Source organism: Monodelphis domestica, chromosome 4 (genome assembly GCF_027887165.1).
Source record: "Monodelphis domestica isolate mMonDom1 chromosome 4, mMonDom1.pri, whole genome shotgun sequence".
Lineage (NCBI taxonomy): Eukaryota > Metazoa > Chordata > Mammalia > Didelphimorphia > Didelphidae > Monodelphis > Monodelphis domestica.
In genome coordinates this window covers 356,550,226-356,569,689 of record NC_077230.1, presented here as the reverse complement: position 1 = coordinate 356,569,689, position 19,464 = coordinate 356,550,226, and positions in this window count along the sequence as shown.

Sequence of the window (19,464 nt, the reverse complement as noted above, 5' to 3'; positions counted from 1 at the left end):
CCACTGAAGAGCTTCCTCATGAAGGGTTATGGCTTGTTTTCAGCTGAGCTTTTTGTGGCCACGGAGGGAAGGAAGAGAGGCTCAGCAGAAAGGGTTGAATCAGCTGGGACTGGCACCGATTAGCCATTTCCCCAGCTTCTCCATTGTGCTTGTCCCAGAAGAAGAAGGCACTTGTTGATGGAGTGCCCTTTGTCAAAGGAAGCTTTGTGAAGCTCAGGCTTCTCCTGAAGTCCATGGTTCAGATCAGCAGGCTTTTTGAGTGTCCTAATGAATGAAGCCTCCAGCAAGCCAAATAGCCTGGGCACCTGTGGCCATTTAGCCTTGAAGCCATGTAGTCAGGCTCCTAGCTACCAAACAACGAAACCAACCAACCCTGGGAAAGTTGAAAACCCTTGAGTAGTTCAGGAAAAGGAAGTTGGAGCGCAGCTGAGTGGCTCAGTGGACAGAGAGCTGGGCCTCAAGACCAGAGGTCGTAGGTTCAAATCTGACCCCAGACTTTTCTTCATTTTCTAACTCTGGGCAAGTACTACAAGCCAACCAAAATCTGTACTTTCTATTACTGCTGTCAACATTAGCTTTTGGAGTCACTGTGTCTCATTCATCACTTCCATGATGGCTCTTTGAAAATGGAATATCTAAAGGCGACTATTACTGAGTCACAGCAGAGTTGTAGTTTGAGATTATTTCCTCTTGTTCGTGATCCATAACTTCAATTTCCATACAAAGTTCCTCAATGAACACTTAAATTGATCGTGAGAACCATTTATCATTAGATATTGTAAAGAATCCTAAGGGGGTGGGTGGGCGGCTGGGTAGCTCAGTGGATTGGGCGGCTGGGTAGCTCAGTGGATTGAGAGCCAAGCCTAGAGGTGGGAGGTCCTAGGTTCGAATCCGGCTTCAGCCACTTCCCAGCTGTGTGAACCTGGGCAAGTCACTTGACCCCCATTGCCTAGCCCTTACCACTCTTCTGCCTTGGAGCCAATACACAGTATATATATATATATATATATACATATATATACATATACATATACAGATACAGATATATACATATACATATACATATATATAATATACTGTATATATATAAGGGTTTAAAAAAAAGAAATAACTTGACTGGCATCGATGAATAGAATTAACATTTTAAAACAATATAATTAACATCTAAAAGAAAAAAATATTCATCCTGGGGTTGAGAAATCCCTTTAATATTAAAAATAGAAGCCAAGAAAGGAATTATTATTGGACATCCCTCTCAGGCAATGGAAATGATAGAAATCTCTCCACTACCTGTCTGGCTCTATGACCATAGGTGGCAGTTCCAATTTTGCTCCCCAAGGAAGTTCTTTCCTATTGTCAAGCTGGTCTCTGCTGGTATCCTCCTTATGCAGTTCCACCTGTTGAGCTCTATTCAGATCGGAGCCATCCTGGGACCACAAAGAGAGCTGGGTAAGAGCAGGTGTGGATACAGCATGGACTCTTTCTTTAGTTCAGGTACCTCCCTGGGGACCTTTTGGGGAAGTCCTTCCTTCTATCCTCAGGCAGCACCTTTGGAAATCAACCCACTGAAGAGCTTCCTCATGAAGGGTTATGGCTTGTTTTCAGCTGAGCTTTTTGTGGCCACGGAGGGAAGGAAGAGAGGCTCAGCAGAAAGGGTTGAATCAGCTGGGACTGGCACCGATTAGCCATTTCCCCAGCTTCTCCATTGTGCTTGTCCCAGAAGAAGAAGGCACTTGTTGATGGAGTGCCCTTTGTCAAAGGAAGCTTTGTGAAGCTCAGGCTTCTCCTGAAGTCCATGGTTCAGATCAGCAGGCTTTTTGAGTGTCCTAATGAATGAAGCCTCCAGCAAGCCAAATAGCCTGGGCACCTGTGGCCATTTAGCCTTGAAGCCATGTAGTCAGGCTCCTAGCTACCAAACAACGAAACCAACCAACCCTGGGAAAGTTGAAAACCCTTGAGTAGTTCAGGAAAAGGAAGTTGGAGCGCAGCTGAGTGGCTCAGTGGACAGAGAGCTGGGCCTCAAGACCAGAGGTCGTAGGTTCAAATCTGACCCCAGACTTTTCTTCATTTTCTAACTCTGGGCAAGTACTACAAGCCAACCAAAATCTGTACTTTCTATTACTGCTGTCAACATTTGCTTTTGGAGTCACTGTGTCTCATTCATCACTTCCATGATGGCTCTTTGAAAATGGAATATCTAAAGGCGACTATTACTGAGTCACAGCAGAGTTGTAGTTTGAGATTATTTCCTCTTGTTCGTGATCCATAACTTCAATTTCCATACAAAGTTCCTCAATGAACACTTAAATTGATCGTGAGAACCATTTATCATTAGATATTGTAAAGAATCCTAAGGGGGTGGGTGGGCGGCTGGGTAGCTCAGTGGATTGGGCGGCTGGGTAGCTCAGTGGATTGAGAGCCAAGCCTAGAGGTGGGAGGTCCTAGGTTCGAATCCGGCTTCAGCCACTTCCCAGCTGTGTGAACCTGGGCAAGTCACTTGACCCCCATTGCCTAGCCCTTACCACTCTTCTGCCTTGGAGCCAATACACAGTATATATATATATACATATATATACATATACATATACAGATATATACATATACATATATATAATATACAGTATATATATAAGGGTTTAAAAAAAAGAAATAACTTGACTGGCATCGATGAATAGAATTAACATTTTAAAACAATATAATTAACATCTAAAAGAAAAAAATATTCATCCTGGGGTTGAGAAATCCCTTTAATATTAAAAATAGAAGCCAAGAAAGGAATTATTATTGGACATCCCTCTCAGGCAATGGAAATGATAGAAATCTCTCCACTACCTGTCTGGCTCTATGACCATAGGTGGCAGTTCCAATTTTGCTCCCCAAGGAAGTTCTTTCCTATTGTCAAGCTGGTCTCTGCTGGTATCCTCCTTATGCAGTTCCACCTGTTGAGCTCTATTCAGATCGGAGCCATCCTGGGACCACAAAGAGAGCTGGGTAAGAGCAGGTGTGGATACAGCATGGACTCTTTCTTTAGTTCAGGTACCTCCCTGGGGACCTTTTGGGGAAGTCCTTCCTTCTATCCTCAGGCAGCACCTTTGGAAATCAACCCACTGAAGAGCTTCCTCATGAAGGGTTATGGCTTGTTTTCAGCTGAGCTTTTTGTGGCCACGGAGGGAAGGAAGAGAGGCTCAGCACAAAGGGTTGAATCAGCTGGGACTGGCACCGATTAGCCATTTCCCCAGCTTCTCCATTGTGCTTGTCCCAGAAGAAGAAGGCACTTGTTGATGGAGTGCCCTTTGTCAAAGGAAGCTTTGTGAAGCTCAGGCTTCTCCTGAAGTCCATGGTTCAGATCAGCAGGCTTTTTGAGTGTCCTAATGAATGAAGCCTCCAGCAAGCCAAATAGCCTGGGCACCTGTGGCCATTTAGCCTTGAAGCCATGTAGTCAGGCTCCTAGCTACCAAACAACGAAACCAACCAACCCTGGGAAAGTTGAAAACCCTTGAGTAGTTCAGGAAAAGGAAGTTGGAGCGCAGCTGAGTGGCTCAGTGGACAGAGAGCTGGGCCTCAAGACCAGAGGTCGTAGGTTCAAATCTGACCCCAGACTTTTCTTCATTTTCTAACTCTGGGCAAGTACTACAAGCCAACCAAAATCTGTACTTTCTATTACTGCTGTCAACATTTGCTTTTGGAGTCACTGTGTCTCATTCATCACTTCCATGATGGCTCTTTGAAAATGGAATATCTAAAGGCGACTATTACTGAGTCACAGCAGAGTTGTAGTTTGAGATTATTTCCTCTTGTTCGTGATCCATAACTTCAATTTCCATACAAAGTTCCTCAATGAACACTTAAATTGATCGTGAGAACCATTTATCATTAGATATTGTAAAGAATCCTAAGGGGGTGGGTGGGCGGCTGGGTAGCTCAGTGGATTGGGCGGCTGGGTAGCTCAGTGGATTGAGAGCCAAGCCTAGAGGTGGGAGGTCCTAGGTTCGAATCCGGCTTCAGCCACTTCCCAGCTGTGTGAACCTGGGCAAGTCACTTGACCCCCATTGCCTAGCCCTTACCACTCTTCTGCCTTGGAGCCAATACACAGTATATATATATATATATATATATATATATATATATATATATATATACATATATATACATATACATATACATATATATACATATACATATACATATATATAATATACAGTATATATATAAGGGTTTAAAAAAAAGAAATAACTTGACTGGCATCGATGAATAGAATTAACATTTTAAAACAATATAATTAACATCTAAAAGAAAAAAATATTCATCCTGGGCTTGAGAAATCCCTTTAATATTAAAAATAGAAGCCAAGAAAGCAATTATTATTGGACATCCCTCTCAGGCAATGGAAATGATAGAAATCTCTCCACTACCTGTCTGGCTCTATGACCATAGGTGGCAGTTCCAATTTTGCTCCCCAAGGAAGTTCTTTCCTATTGTCAAGCTGGTCTCTGCTGGTATCCTCCTTATGCAGTTCCACCTGTTGAGCTCTATTCAGATCGGAGCCATCCTGGGACCACAAAGAGAGCTGGGTAAGAGCAGGTGTGGATACAGCATGGACTCTTTCTTTAGTTCAGGTACCTCCCTGGGGACCTTTTGGGGAAGTCCTTCCTTCTATCCTCAGGCAGCACCTTTGGAAATCAACCCACTGAAGAGCTTCCTCATGAAGGGTTATGGCTTGTTTTCAGCTGAGCTTTTTGTGGCCACGGAGGGAAGGAAGAGAGGCTCAGCAGAAAGGGTTGAATCAGCTGGGACTGGCACCGATTAGCCATTTCCCCAGCTTCTCCATTGTGCTTGTCCCAGAAGAAGAAGGCACTTGTTGATGGAGTGCCCTTTGTCAAAGGAAGCTTTGTGAAGCTCAGGCTTCTCCTGAAGTCCATGGTTCAGATCAGCAGGCTTTTTGAGTGTCCTAATGAATGAAGCCTCCAGCAAGCCAAATAGCCTGGGCACCTGTGGCCATTTAGCCTTGAAGCCATGTAGTCAGGCTCCTAGCTACCAAACAACGAAACCAACCAACCCTGGGAAAGTTGAAAACCCTTGAGTAGTTCAGGAAAAGGAAGTTGGAGCGCAGCTGAGTGGCTCAGTGGACAGAGAGCTGGGCCTCAAGACCAGAGGTCGTAGGTTCAAATCTGACCCCAGACTTTTCTTCATTTTCTAACTCTGGGCAAGTACTACAAGCCAACCAAAATCTGTACTTTCTATTACTGCTGTCAACATTAGCTTTTGGAGTCACTGTGTCTCATTCATCACTTCCATGATGGCTCTTTGAAAATGGAATATCTAAAGGCGACTATTACTGAGTCACAGCAGAGTTGTAGTTTGAGATTATTTCCTCTTGTTCGTGATCCATAACTTCAATTTCCATACAAAGTTCCTCAATGAACACTTAAATTGATCGTGAGAACCATTTATCATTAGATATTGTAAAGAATCCTAAGGGGGTGGGTGGGCGGCTGGGTAGCTCAGTGGATTGGGCGGCTGGGTAGCTCAGTGGATTGAGAGCCAAGCCTAGAGGTGGGAGGTCCTAGGTTCGAATCCGGCTTCAGCCACTTCCCAGCTGTGTGAACCTGGGCAAGTCACTTGACCCCCATTGCCTAGCCCTTACCACTCTTCTGCCTTGGAGCCAATACACAGTATATATATATATATATATATATATACATATATATACATATACATATACAGATACAGATATATACATATACATATATATATATATAATATACAGTATATATATATAAGGGTTTAAAAAAAAGAAATAACTTGACTGGCATCGATGAATAGAATTAACATTTTAAAACAATATAATTAACATCTAAAAGAAAAAAATATTCATCCTGGGGTTGAGAAATCCCTTTAATATTAAAAATAGAAGCCAAGAAAGGAATTATTATTGGACATCCCTCTCAGGCAATGGAAATGATAGAAATCTCTCCACTACCTGTCTGGCTCTATGACCATAGGTGGCAGTTCCAATTTTGCTCCCCAAGGAAGTTCTTTCCTATTGTCAAGCTGGTCTCTGCTGGTATCCTCCTTATGCAGTTCCACCTGTTGAGCTCTATTCAGATCGGAGCCATCCTGGGACCACAAAGAGAGCTGGGTAAGAGCAGGTGTGGATACAGCATGGACTCTTTCTTTAGTTCAGGTACCTCCCTGGGGACCTTTTGGGGAAGTCCTTCCTTCTATCCTCAGGCAGCACCTTTGGAAATCAACCCACTGAAGAGCTTCCTCATGAAGGGTTATGGCTTGTTTTCAGCTGAGCTTTTTGTGGCCACGGAGGGAAGGAAGAGAGGCTCAGCAGAAAGGGTTGAATCAGCTGGGACTGGCACCGATTAGCCATTTCCCCAGCTTCTCCATTGTGCTTGTCCCAGAAGAAGAAGGCACTTGTTGATGGAGTGCCCTTTGTCAAAGGAAGCTTTGTGAAGCTCAGGCTTCTCCTGAAGTCCATGGTTCAGATCAGCAGGCTTTTTGAGTGTCCTAATGAATGAAGCCTCCAGCAAGCCAAATAGCCTGGGCACCTGTGGCCATTTAGCCTTGAAGCCATGTAGTCAGGCTCCTAGCTACCAAACAACGAAACCAACCAACCCTGGGAAAGTTGAAAACCCTTGAGTAGTTCAGGAAAAGGAAGTTGGAGCGCAGCTGAGTGGCTCAGTGGACAGAGAGCTGGGCCTCAAGACCAGAGGTCGTAGGTTCAAATCTGACCCCAGACTTTTCTTCATTTTCTAACTCTGGGCAAGTACTACAAGCCAACCAAAATCTGTACTTTCTATTACTGCTGTCAACATTAGCTTTTGGAGTCACTGTGTCTCATTCATCACTTCCATGATGGCTCTTTGAAAATGGAATATCTAAAGGCGACTATTACTGAGTCACAGCAGAGTTGTAGTTTGAGATTATTTCCTCTTGTTCGTGATCCATAACTTCAATTTCCATACAAAGTTCCTCAATGAACACTTAAATTGATCGTGAGAACCATTTATCATTAGATATTGTAAAGAATCCTAAGGGGGTGGGTGGGCGGCTGGGTAGCTCAGTGGATTGGGCGGCTGGGTAGCTCAGTGGATTGAGAGCCAAGCCTAGAGGTGGGAGGTCCTAGGTTCGAATCCGGCTTCAGCCACTTCCCAGCTGTGTGAACCTGGGCAAGTCACTTGACCCCCATTGCCTAGCCCTTACCACTCTTCTGCCTTGGAGCCAATACACAGTATATATATATATATATATATACATATATATACATATACATATACAGATACAGATATATACATATACATATACATATATATAATATACTGTATATATATAAGGGTTTAAAAAAAAGAAATAACTTGACTGGCATCGATGAATAGAATTAACATTTTAAAACAATATAATTAACATCTAAAAGAAAAAAATATTCATCCTGGGGTTGAGAAATCCCTTTAATATTAAAAATAGAAGCCAAGAAAGGAATTATTATTGGACATCCCTCTCAGGCAATGGAAATGATAGAAATCTCTCCACTACCTGTCTGGCTCTATGACCATAGGTGGCAGTTCCAATTTTGCTCCCCAAGGAAGTTCTTTCCTATTGTCAAGCTGGTCTCTGCTGGTATCCTCCTTATGCAGTTCCACCTGTTGAGCTCTATTCAGATCGGAGCCATCCTGGGACCACAAAGAGAGCTGGGTAAGAGCAGGTGTGGATACAGCATGGACTCTTTCTTTAGTTCAGGTACCTCCCTGGGGACCTTTTGGGGAAGTCCTTCCTTCTATCCTCAGGCAGCACCTTTGGAAATCAACCCACTGAAGAGCTTCCTCATGAAGGGTTATGGCTTGTTTTCAGCTGAGCTTTTTGTGGCCACGGAGGGAAGGAAGAGAGGCTCAGCAGAAAGGGTTGAATCAGCTGGGACTGGCACCGATTAGCCATTTCCCCAGCTTCTCCATTGTGCTTGTCCCAGAAGAAGAAGGCACTTGTTGATGGAGTGCCCTTTGTCAAAGGAAGCTTTGTGAAGCTCAGGCTTCTCCTGAAGTCCATGGTTCAGATCAGCAGGCTTTTTGAGTGTCCTAATGAATGAAGCCTCCAGCAAGCCAAATAGCCTGGGCACCTGTGGCCATTTAGCCTTGAAGCCATGTAGTCAGGCTCCTAGCTACCAAACAACGAAACCAACCAACCCTGGGAAAGTTGAAAACCCTTGAGTAGTTCAGGAAAAGGAAGTTGGAGCGCAGCTGAGTGGCTCAGTGGACAGAGAGCTGGGCCTCAAGACCAGAGGTCGTAGGTTCAAATCTGACCCCAGACTTTTCTTCATTTTCTAACTCTGGGCAAGTACTACAAGCCAACCAAAATCTGTACTTTCTATTACTGCTGTCAACATTAGCTTTTGGAGTCACTGTGTCTCATTCATCACTTCCATGATGGCTCTTTGAAAATGGAATATCTAAAGGCGACTATTACTGAGTCACAGCAGAGTTGTAGTTTGAGATTATTTCCTCTTGTTCGTGATCCATAACTTCAATTTCCATACAAAGTTCCTCAATGAACACTTAAATTGATCGTGAGAACCATTTATCATTAGATATTGTAAAGAATCCTAAGGGGGTGGGTGGGCGGCTGGGTAGCTCAGTGGATTGGGCGGCTGGGTAGCTCAGTGGATTGAGAGCCAAGCCTAGAGGTGGGAGGTCCTAGGTTCGAATCCGCCTTCAGCCACTTCCCAGCTGTGTGAACCTGGGCAAGTCACTTGACCCCCATTGCCTAGCCCTTACCACTCTTCTGCCTTGGAGCCAATACACAGTATATATATATATATATATATACATATATATACATATACATATACAGATATATACATATACATATACATATATATAATATACTGTATATATATAAGGGTTTAAAAAAAAGAAATAACTTGACTGGCATCGATGAATAGAATTAACATTTTAAAACAATATAATTAACATCTAAAAGAAAAAAATATTCATCCTGGGGTTGAGAAATCCCTTTAATATTAAAAATAGAAGCCAAGAAAGGAATTATTATTGGACATCCCTCTCAGGCAATGGAAATGATAGAAATCTCTCCACTACCTGTCTGGCTCTATGACCATAGGTGGCAGTTCCAATTTTGCTCCCCAAGGAAGTTCTTTCCTATTGTCAAGCTGGTCTCTGCTGGTATCCTCCTTATGCAGTTCCACCTGTTGAGCTCTATTCAGATCGGAGCCATCCTGGGACCACAAAGAGAGCTGGGTAAGAGCAGGTGTGGATACAGCATGGACTCTTTCTTTAGTTCAGGTACCTCCCTGGGGACCTTTTGGGGAAGTCCTTCCTTCTATCCTCAGGCAGCACCTTTGGAAATCAACCCACTGAAGAGCTTCCTCATGAAGGGTTATGGCTTGTTTTCAGCTGAGCTTTTTGTGGCCACGGAGGGAAGGAAGAGAGGCTCAGCAGAAAGGGTTGAATCAGCTGGGACTGGCACCGATTAGCCATTTCCCCAGCTTCTCCATTGTGCTTGTCCCAGAAGAAGAAGGCACTTGTTGATGGAGTGCCCTTTGTCAAAGGAAGCTTTGTGAAGCTCAGGCTTCTCCTGAAGTCCATGGTTCAGATCAGCAGGCTTTTTGAGTGTCCTAATGAATGAAGCCTCCAGCAAGCCAAATAGCCTGGGCACCTGTGGCCATTTAGCCTTGAAGCCATGTAGTCAGGCTCCTAGCTACCAAACAACGAAACCAACCAACCCTGGGAAAGTTGAAAACCCTTGAGTAGTTCAGGAAAAGGAAGTTGGAGCGCAGCTGAGTGGCTCAGTGGACAGAGAGCTGGGCCTCAAGACCAGAGGTCGTAGGTTCAAATCTGACCCCAGACTTTTCTTCATTTTCTAACTCTGGGCAAGTACTACAAGCCAACCAAAATCTGTACTTTCTATTACTGCTGTCAACATTAGCTTTTGGAGTCACTGTGTCTCATTCATCACTTCCATGATGGCTCTTTGAAAATGGAATATCTAAAGGCGACTATTACTGAGTCACAGCAGAGTTGTAGTTTGAGATTATTTCCTCTTGTTCGTGATCCATAACTTCAATTTCCATACAAAGTTCCTCAATGAACACTTAAATTGATCGTGAGAACCATTTATCATTAGATATTGTAAAGAATCCTAAGGGGGTGGGTGGGCGGCTGGGTAGCTCAGTGGATTGGGCGGCTGGGTAGCTCAGTGGATTGAGAGCCAAGCCTAGAGGTGGGAGGTCCTAGGTTCGAATCCGGCTTCAGCCACTTCCCAGCTGTGTGAACCTGGGCAAGTCACTTGACCCCCATTGCCTAGCCCTTACCACTCTTCTGCCTTGGAGCCAATACACAGTATATATATATATATATATATATATATATACATATATATACATATACATATACAGATACAGATATATACATATACATATACATATATATAATATACAGTATATATATATAAGGGTTTAAAAAAAAGAAATAACTTGACTGGCATCGATGAATAGAATTAACATTTTAAAACAATATAATTAACATCTAAAAGAAAAAAATATTCATCCTGGGGTTGAGAAATCCCTTTAATATTAAAAATAGAAGCCAAGAAAGGAATTATTATTGGACATCCCTCTCAGGCAATGGAAATGATAGAAATCTCTCCACTACCTGTCTGGCTCTATGACCATAGGTGGCAGTTCCAATTTTGCTCCCCAAGGAAGTTCTTTCCTATTGTCAAGCTGGTCTCTGCTGGTATCCTCCTTATGCAGTTCCACCTGTTGAGCTCTATTCAGATCGGAGCCATCCTGGGACCACAAAGAGAGCTGGGTAAGAGCAGGTGTGGATACAGCATGGACTCTTTCTTTAGTTCAGGTACCTCCCTGGGGACCTTTTGGGGAAGTCCTTCCTTCTATCCTCAGGCAGCACCTTTGGAAATCAACCCACTGAAGAGCTTCCTCATGAAGGGTTATGGCTTGTTTTCAGCTGAGCTTTTTGTGGCCACGGAGGGAAGGAAGAGAGGCTCAGCAGAAAGGGTTGAATCAGCTGGGACTGGCACCGATTAGCCATTTCCCCAGCTTCTCCATTGTGCTTGTCCCAGAAGAAGAAGGCACTTGTTGATGGAGTGCCCTTTGTCAAAGGAAGCTTTGTGAAGCTCAGGCTTCTCCTGAAGTCCATGGTTCAGATCAGCAGGCTTTTTGAGTGTCCTAATGAATGAAGCCTCCAGCAAGCCAAATAGCCTGGGCACCTGTGGCCATTTAGCCTTGAAGCCATGTAGTCAGGCTCCTAGCTACCAAACAACGAAACCAACCAACCCTGGGAAAGTTGAAAACCCTTGAGTAGTTCAGGAAAAGGAAGTTGGAGCGCAGCTGAGTGGCTCAGTGGACAGAGAGCTGGGCCTCAAGACCAGAGGTCGTAGGTTCAAATCTGACCCCAGACTTTTCTTCATTTTCTAACTCTGGGCAAGTACTACAAGCCAACCAAAATCTGTACTTTCTATTACTGCTGTCAACATTAGCTTTTGGAGTCACTGTGTCTCATTCATCACTTCCATGATGGCTCTTTGAAAATGGAATATCTAAAGGCGACTATTACTGAGTCACAGCAGAGTTGTAGTTTGAGATTATTTCCTCTTGTTCGTGATCCATAACTTCAATTTCCATACAAAGTTCCTCAATGAACACTTAAATTGATCGTGAGAACCATTTATCATTAGATATTGTAAAGAATCCTAAGGGGGTGGGTGGGCGGCTGGGTAGCTCAGTGGATTGAGAGCCAAGCCTAGAGGTGGGAGGTCCTAGGTTCGAATCCGGCTTCAGCCACTTCCCAGCTGTGTGAACCTGGGCAAGTCACTTGACCCCCATTGCCTAGCCCTTACCACTCTTCTGCCTTGGAGCCAATACACAGTATATATATATATATATATATATATATATATATATATATACATATATATACATATACATATACAGATACAGATATATACATATACATATACATATATATAATATACAGTATATATATAAGGGTTTAAAAAAAAGAAATAACTTGACTGGCATCGATGAATAGAATTAACATTTTAAAACAATATAATTAACATCTAAAAGAAAAAAATATTCATCCTGGGGTTGAGAAATCCCTTTAATATTAAAAATAGAAGCCAAGAAAGGAATTATTATTGGACATCTCTCTCAGGCAATGGAAATGATAGAAATCTCTCCACTACCTGTCTGGCTCTATGACCATAGGTGGCAGTTCCAATTTTGCTCCCCAAGGAAGTTCTTTCCTATTGTCAAGCTGGTCTCTGCTGGTATCCTCCTTATGCAGTTCCACCTGTTGAGCTCTATTCAGATCGGAGCCATCCTGGGACCACAAAGAGAGCTGGGTAAGAGCAGGTGTGGATACAGCATGGACTCTTTCTTTAGTTCAGGTACCTCCCTGGGGACCTTTTGGGGAAGTCCTTCCTTCTATCCTCAGGCAGCACCTTTGGAAATCAACCCACTGAAGAGCTTCCTCATGAAGGGTTATGGCTTGTTTTCAGCTGAGCTTTTTGTGGCCACGGAGGGAAGGAAGAGAGGCTCAGCAGAAAGGGTTGAATCAGCTGGGACTGGCACCGATTAGCCATTTCCCCAGCTTCTCCATTGTGCTTGTCCCAGAAGAAGAAGGCACTTGTTGATGGAGTGCCCTTTGTCAAAGGAAGCTTTGTGAAGCTCAGGCTTCTCCTGAAGTCCATGGTTCAGATCAGCAGGCTTTTTGAGTGTCCTAATGAATGAAGCCTCCAGCAAGCCAAATAGCCTGGGCACCTGTGGCCATTTAGCCTTGAAGCCATGTAGTCAGGCTCCTAGCTACCAAACAACGAAACCAACCAACCCTGGGAAAGTTGAAAACCCTTGAGTAGTTCAGGAAAAGGAAGTTGGAGCGCAGCTGAGTGGCTCAGTGGACAGAGAGCTGGGCCTCAAGACCAGAGGTCGTAGGTTCAAATCTGACCCCAGACTTTTCTTCATTTTCTAACTCTGGGCAAGTACTACAAGCCAACCAAAATCTGTACTTTCTATTACTGCTGTCAACATTAGCTTTTGGAGTCACTGTGTCTCATTCCTCACTTCCATGATGGCTCTTTGAAAATGGAATATCTAAAGGCGACTATTACTGAGTCACAGCAGAGTTGTAGTTTGAGATGATTTCCTCTTGTTCGTGATCCATAACTTCAATTTCCATACAAAGTTCCTCAATGAACACTTAAATTGATCGTGAGAACCATTTATCATTAGATATTGTAAAGAATCCTAAGGGGGTGGGTGGGCGGCTGGGTAGCTCAGTGGATTGGGCGGCTGGGTAGCTCAGTGGATTGAGAGCCAAGCCTAGAGGTGGGAGGTCCTAGGTTCGAATCCGGCTTCAGCCACTTCCCAGCTGTGTGAACCTGGGCAAGTCACTTGACCCCCATTGCCTAGCCCTTACCACTCTTCTGCCTTGGAGCCAATACACAGTATATATATATATATATATACATATATATACATATACATATACAGATACAGATATATACATATACATATATATATATATAATATACAGTATATATATATAAGGGTTTAAAAAAAAGAAATAACTTGACTGGCATCGATGAATAGAATTAACATTTTAAAACAATATAATTAACATCTAAAAGAAAAAAATATTCATCCTGGGGTTGAGAAATCCCTTTAATATTAAAAATAGAAGCCAAGAAAGGAATTATTATTGGACATCCCTCTCAGGCAATGGAAATGATAGAAATCTCTCCACTACCTGTCTGGCTCTATGACCATAGGTGGCAGTTCCAATTTTGCTCCCCAAGGAAGTTCTTTCCTATTGTCAAGCTGGTCTCTGCTGGTATCCTCCTTATGCAGTTCCACCTGTTGAGCTCTATTCAGATCGGAGCCATCCTGGGACCACAAAGAGAGCTGGGTAAGAGCAGGTGTGGATACAGCATGGACTCTTTCTTTAGTTCAGGTACCTCCCTGGGGACCTTTTGGGGAAGTCCTTCCTTCTATCCTCAGGCAGCACCTTTGGAAATCAACCCACTGAAGAGCTTCCTCATGAAGGGTTATGGCTTGTTTTCAGCTGAGCTTTTTGTGGCCACGGAGGGAAGGAAGAGAGGCTCAGCAGAAAGGGTTGAATCAGCTGGGACTGGCACCGATTAGCCATTTCCCCAGCTTCTCCATTGTGCTTGTCCCAGAAGAAGAAGGCACTTGTTGATGGAGTGCCCTTTGTCAAAGGAAGCTTTGTGAAGCTCAGGCTTCTCCTGAAGTCCATGGTTCAGATCAGCAGGCTTTTTGAGTGTCCTAATGAATGAAGCCTCCAGCAAGCCAAATAGCCTGGGCACCTGTGGCCATTTAGCCTTGAAGCCATGTAGTCAGGCTCCTAGCTACCAAACAACGAAACCAACCAACCCTGGGAAAGTTGAAAACCCTTGAGTAGTTCAGGAAAAGGAAGTTGGAGCGCAGCTGAGTGGCTCAGTGGACAGAGAGCTGGGCCTCAAGACCAGAGGTCGTAGGTTCAAATCTGACCCCAGACTTTTCTTCATTTTCTAACTCTGGGCAAGTACTACAAGCCAACCAAAATCTGTACTTTCTATTACTGCTGTCAACATTAGCTTTTGGAGTCACTGTGTCTCATTCATCACTTCCATGATGGCTCTTTGAAAATGGAATATCTAAAGGCGACTATTACTGAGTCACAGCAGAGTTGTAGTTTGAGATTATTTCCTCTTGTTCGTGATCCATAACTTCAATTTCCATACAAAGTTCCTCAATGAACACTTAAATTGATCGTGAGAACCATTTATCATTAGATATTGTAAAGAATCCTAAGGGGGTGGGTGGGCGGCTGGGTAGCTCAGTGGATTGGGCGGCTGGGTAGCTCAGTGGATTGAGAGCCAAGCCTAGAGGTGGGAGGTCCTAGGTTCGAATCCGGCTTCAGCCACTTCCCAGCTGTGTGAACCTGGGCAAGTCACTTGACCCCCATTGCCTAGCCCTTACCACTCTTCTGCCTTGGAGCCAATACACAGTATATATATATATATATATATATACATATATATACATATACATATACAGATACAGATATATACATATACATATACATATATATAATATACAGTATATATATATAAGGGTTTAAAAAAAAGAAATAACTTGACTGGCATCGATGAATAGAATTAACATTTTAAAACAATATAATTAACATCTAAAAGAAAAAAATATTCATCCTGGGGTTGAGAAATCCCTTTAATATTAAAAATAGAAGCCAAGAAAGGAATTATTATTGGACATCCCTCTCAGGCAATGGAAATGATAGAAATCTCTCCACTACCTGTCTGGCTCTATGACCATAGGTGGCAGTTCCAATTTTGCTCCCCAAGGAAGTTCTTTCCTATTGTCAAGCTGGTCTCTGCTGGTATCCTCCTTATGCAGTTCCACCTGTTGAGCTCTATTCAGATCGGAGCCATCCTGGGACCACAAAGAGAGCTGGGTAAGAGCAGGTGTGGATACAGCATGGACTCTTTCTTTAGTTCAGGTACCTCCCTGGGGACCTTTTGGGGAAGTCCTTCCTTCTATCCTCAGGCAGCACCTTTGGAAATCAACCCACTGAAGAGCTTCCTCATGAAGGGTTATGGCTTGTTTTCAGCTGAGCTTTTTGTGGCCACGGAGGGAAGGAAGAGAGGCTCAGCAGAAAGGGTTGAATCAGCTGGGACTGGCACCGATTAGCCATTTCCCCAGCTTCTCCATTGTGCTTGTCCCAGAAGAAGAAGGCACTTGTTGATGGAGTGCCCTTTGTCAAAGGAAGCTTTGTGAAGCTCAGGCTTCTCCTGAAGTCCATGGTTCAGATCAGCAGGCTTTTTGAGTGTCCTAATGAATGAAGCCTCCAGCAAGCCAAATAGCCTGGGCACCTGTGGCCATTTAGCCTTGAAGCCATGTAGTCAGGCTCCTAGCTACCAAACAACGAAACCAACCAACCCTGGGAAAGTTGAAAACCCTTGAGTAGTTCAGGAAAAGGAAGTTGGAGCGCAGCTGAGTGGCTCAGTGGACAGAGAGCTGGGCCTCAAGACCAGAGGTCGTAGGTTCAAATCTGACCCCAGACTTTTCTTCATTTTCTAACTCTGGGCAAGTACTACAAGCCAACCAAAATCTGTACTTTCTATTACTGCTGTCAACATTAGCTTTTGGAGTCACTGTGTCTCATTCATCACTTCCATGATGGCTCTTTGAAAATGGAATATCTAAAGGCGACTATTACTGAGTCACAGCAGAGTTGTAGTTTGAGATTATTTCCTCTTGTTCGTGATCCATAACTTCAATTTCCATACAAAGTTCCTCAATGAACACTTAAATTGATCGTGAGAACCATTTATCATTAGATATTGTAAAGAATCCTAAGGGGGTGGGTGGGCGGCTGGGTAGCTCAGTGGATTGGGCGGCTGGGTAGCTCAGTGGATTGAGAGCCAAGCCTAGAGGTGGGAGGTCCTAGGTTCGAATCCGGCTTCAGCCACTTCCCAGCTGTGTGAACCTGGGCAAGTCACTTGACCCCCATTGCCTAGCCCTTACCACTCTTCTGCCTTGGAGCCAATACACAGTATATATATATATATATATATATATATACATATATATACATATACATATACAGATACAGATATATACATATACATATACATATATATAATATACAGTATATATATATAAGGGTTTAAAAAAAAGAAATAACTTGACTGGCATCGATGAATAGAATTAACATTTTAAAACAATATAATTAACATCTAAAAGAAAAAAATATTCATCCTGGGGTTGAGAAATCCCTTTAATATTAAAAATAGAAGCCAAGAAAGGAATTATTATTGGACATCCCTCTCAGGCAATGGAAATGATAGAAATCTCTCCACTACCTGTCTGGCTCTATGACCATAGGTGGCAGTTCCAATTTTGCTCCCCAAGGAAGTTCTTTCCTATTGTCAAGCTGGTCTCTGCTGGTATCCTCCTTATGCAGTTCCACCTGTTGAGCTCTATTCAGATCGGAGCCATCCTGGGACCACAAAGAGAGCTGGGTAAGAGCAGGTGTGGATACAGCATGGACTCTTTCTTTAGTTCAGGTACCTCCCTGGGGACCTTTTGGGGAAGTCCTTCCTTCTATCCTCAGGCAGCACCTTTGGAAATCAACCCACTGAAGAGCTTCCTCATGAAGGGTTATGGCTTGTTTTCAGCTGAGCTTTTTGTGGCCACGGAGGGAAGGAAGAGAGGCTCAGCAGAAAGGGTTGAATCAGCTGGGACTGGCACCGATTAGCCATTTCCCCAGCTTCTCCATTGTGCTTGTCCCAGAAGAAGAAGGCACTTGTTGATGGAGTGCCCTTTGTCAAAGGAAGCTTTGTGAAGCTCAGGCTTCTCCTGAAGTCCATGGTTCAGATCAGCAGGCTTTTTGAGTGTCCTAATGAATGAAGCCTCCAGCAAGCCAAATAGCCTGGGCACCTGTGGCCATTTAGCCTTGAAGCCATGTAGTCAGGCTCCTAGCTACCAAACAACGAAACCAACCAACCCTGGGAAAGTTGAAAACCCTTGAGTAGTTCAGGAAAAGGAAGTTGGAGCGCAGCTGAGTGGCTCAGTGGACAGAGAGCTGGGCCTCAAGACCAGAGGTCGTAGGTTCAAATCTGACCCCAGACTTTTCTTCATTTTCTAACTCTGGGCAAGTACTACAAGCCAACCAAAATCTGTACTTTCTATTACTGCTGTCAACATTTGCTTTTGGAGTCACTGTGTCTCATTCATCACTTCCATGATGGCTCTTTGAAAATGGAATATCTAAAGGCGACTATTACTGAGTCACAGCAGAGTTGTAGTTTGAGATTATTTCCTCTTGTTCGTGATCCATAACTTCAATTTCCATACAAAGTTCCTCAATGAACACTTAAATTGATCGTGAGAACCATTTATCATTAGATATTGTAAAGAATCCTAAGGGGGTGGGTGGGCGGCTGGGTAGCTCAGTGGATTGGGCGGCTGGGTAGCTCAGTGGATTGAGAGCCAAGCCTAGAGGTGGGAGGTCCTAGGTTCGAATCCGGCTTCAGCCACTTCCCAGCTGTGTGAACCTGGGCAAGTCACTTGACCCCCATTGCCTAGCCCTTACCACTCTTCTGCCTTGGAGCCAATACACAGTATATATATATATATATATATATATATATATATATATATATATATATATATATATATATACATATATATACATATACATATACAGATACAGATATATACATATACATATACATATATATAATATACAGTATATATATAAGGGTTTAAAAAAAAGAAATAACTTGACTGGCATCGATGAATAGAATTAACATTTTAAAACAATATAATTAACATCTAAAAGAAAAAAATATTCATCCTGGGGTTGAGAAATCCCTTTAATATTAAAAATAGAAGCCAAGAAAGGAATTATTATTGGACATCCCTCTCAGGCAATGGAAATGATAGAAATCTCTCCACTACCTGTCTGGCTCTATGACCATAGGTGGCAGTTCCAATTTTGCTCCCCAAGGAAGTTCTTTCCTATTGTCAAGCTGGTCTCTGCTGGTATCCTCCTTATGCAGTTCCACCTGTTGAGCTCTATTCAGATCGGAGCCATCCTGGGACCACAAAGAGAGCTGGGTAAGAGCAGGTGTGGATACAGCATGGACTCTTTCTTTAGTTCAGGTACCTCCCTGGGGACCTTTTGGGGAAGTCCTTCCTTCTATCCTCAGGCAGCACCTTTGGAAATCAACCCACTGAAGAGCTTCCTCATGAAGGGTTATGGCTTGTTTTCAGCTGAGCTTTTTGTGGCCACGGAGGGAAGGAAGAGAGGCTCAGCAGAAAGGGTTGAATCAGCTGGGACTGGCACCGATTAGCCATTTCCCCAGCTTCTCCATTGTGCTTGTCCCAGAAGAAGAAGGCACTTGTTGATGGAGTGCCCTTTGTCAAAGGAAGCTTTGTGAAGCTCAGGCTTCTCCTGAAGTCCATGGTTCAGATCAGCAGGCTTTTTGAGTGTCCTAATGAATGAAGCCTCCAGCAAGCCAAATAGCCTGGGCACCTGTGGCCATTTAGCCTTGAAGCCATGTAGTCAGGCTCCTAGCTACCAAACAACGAAACCAACCAACCCTGGGAAAGTTGAAAACCCTTGAGTAGTTCAGGAAAAGGAAGTTGGAGCGCAGCTGAGTGGCTCAGTGGACAGAGAGCTGGGCCTCAAGACCAGAGGTCGTAGGTTCAAATCTGACCCCAGACTTTTCTTCATTTTCTAACTCTGGGCAAGTACTACAAGCCAACCAAAATCTGTACTTTCTATTACTGCTGTCAACATTAGCTTTTGGAGTCACTGTGTCTCATTCATCACTTCCATGATGGCTCTTTGAAAATGGAATATCTAAAGGCGACTATTACTGAGTCACAGCAGAGTT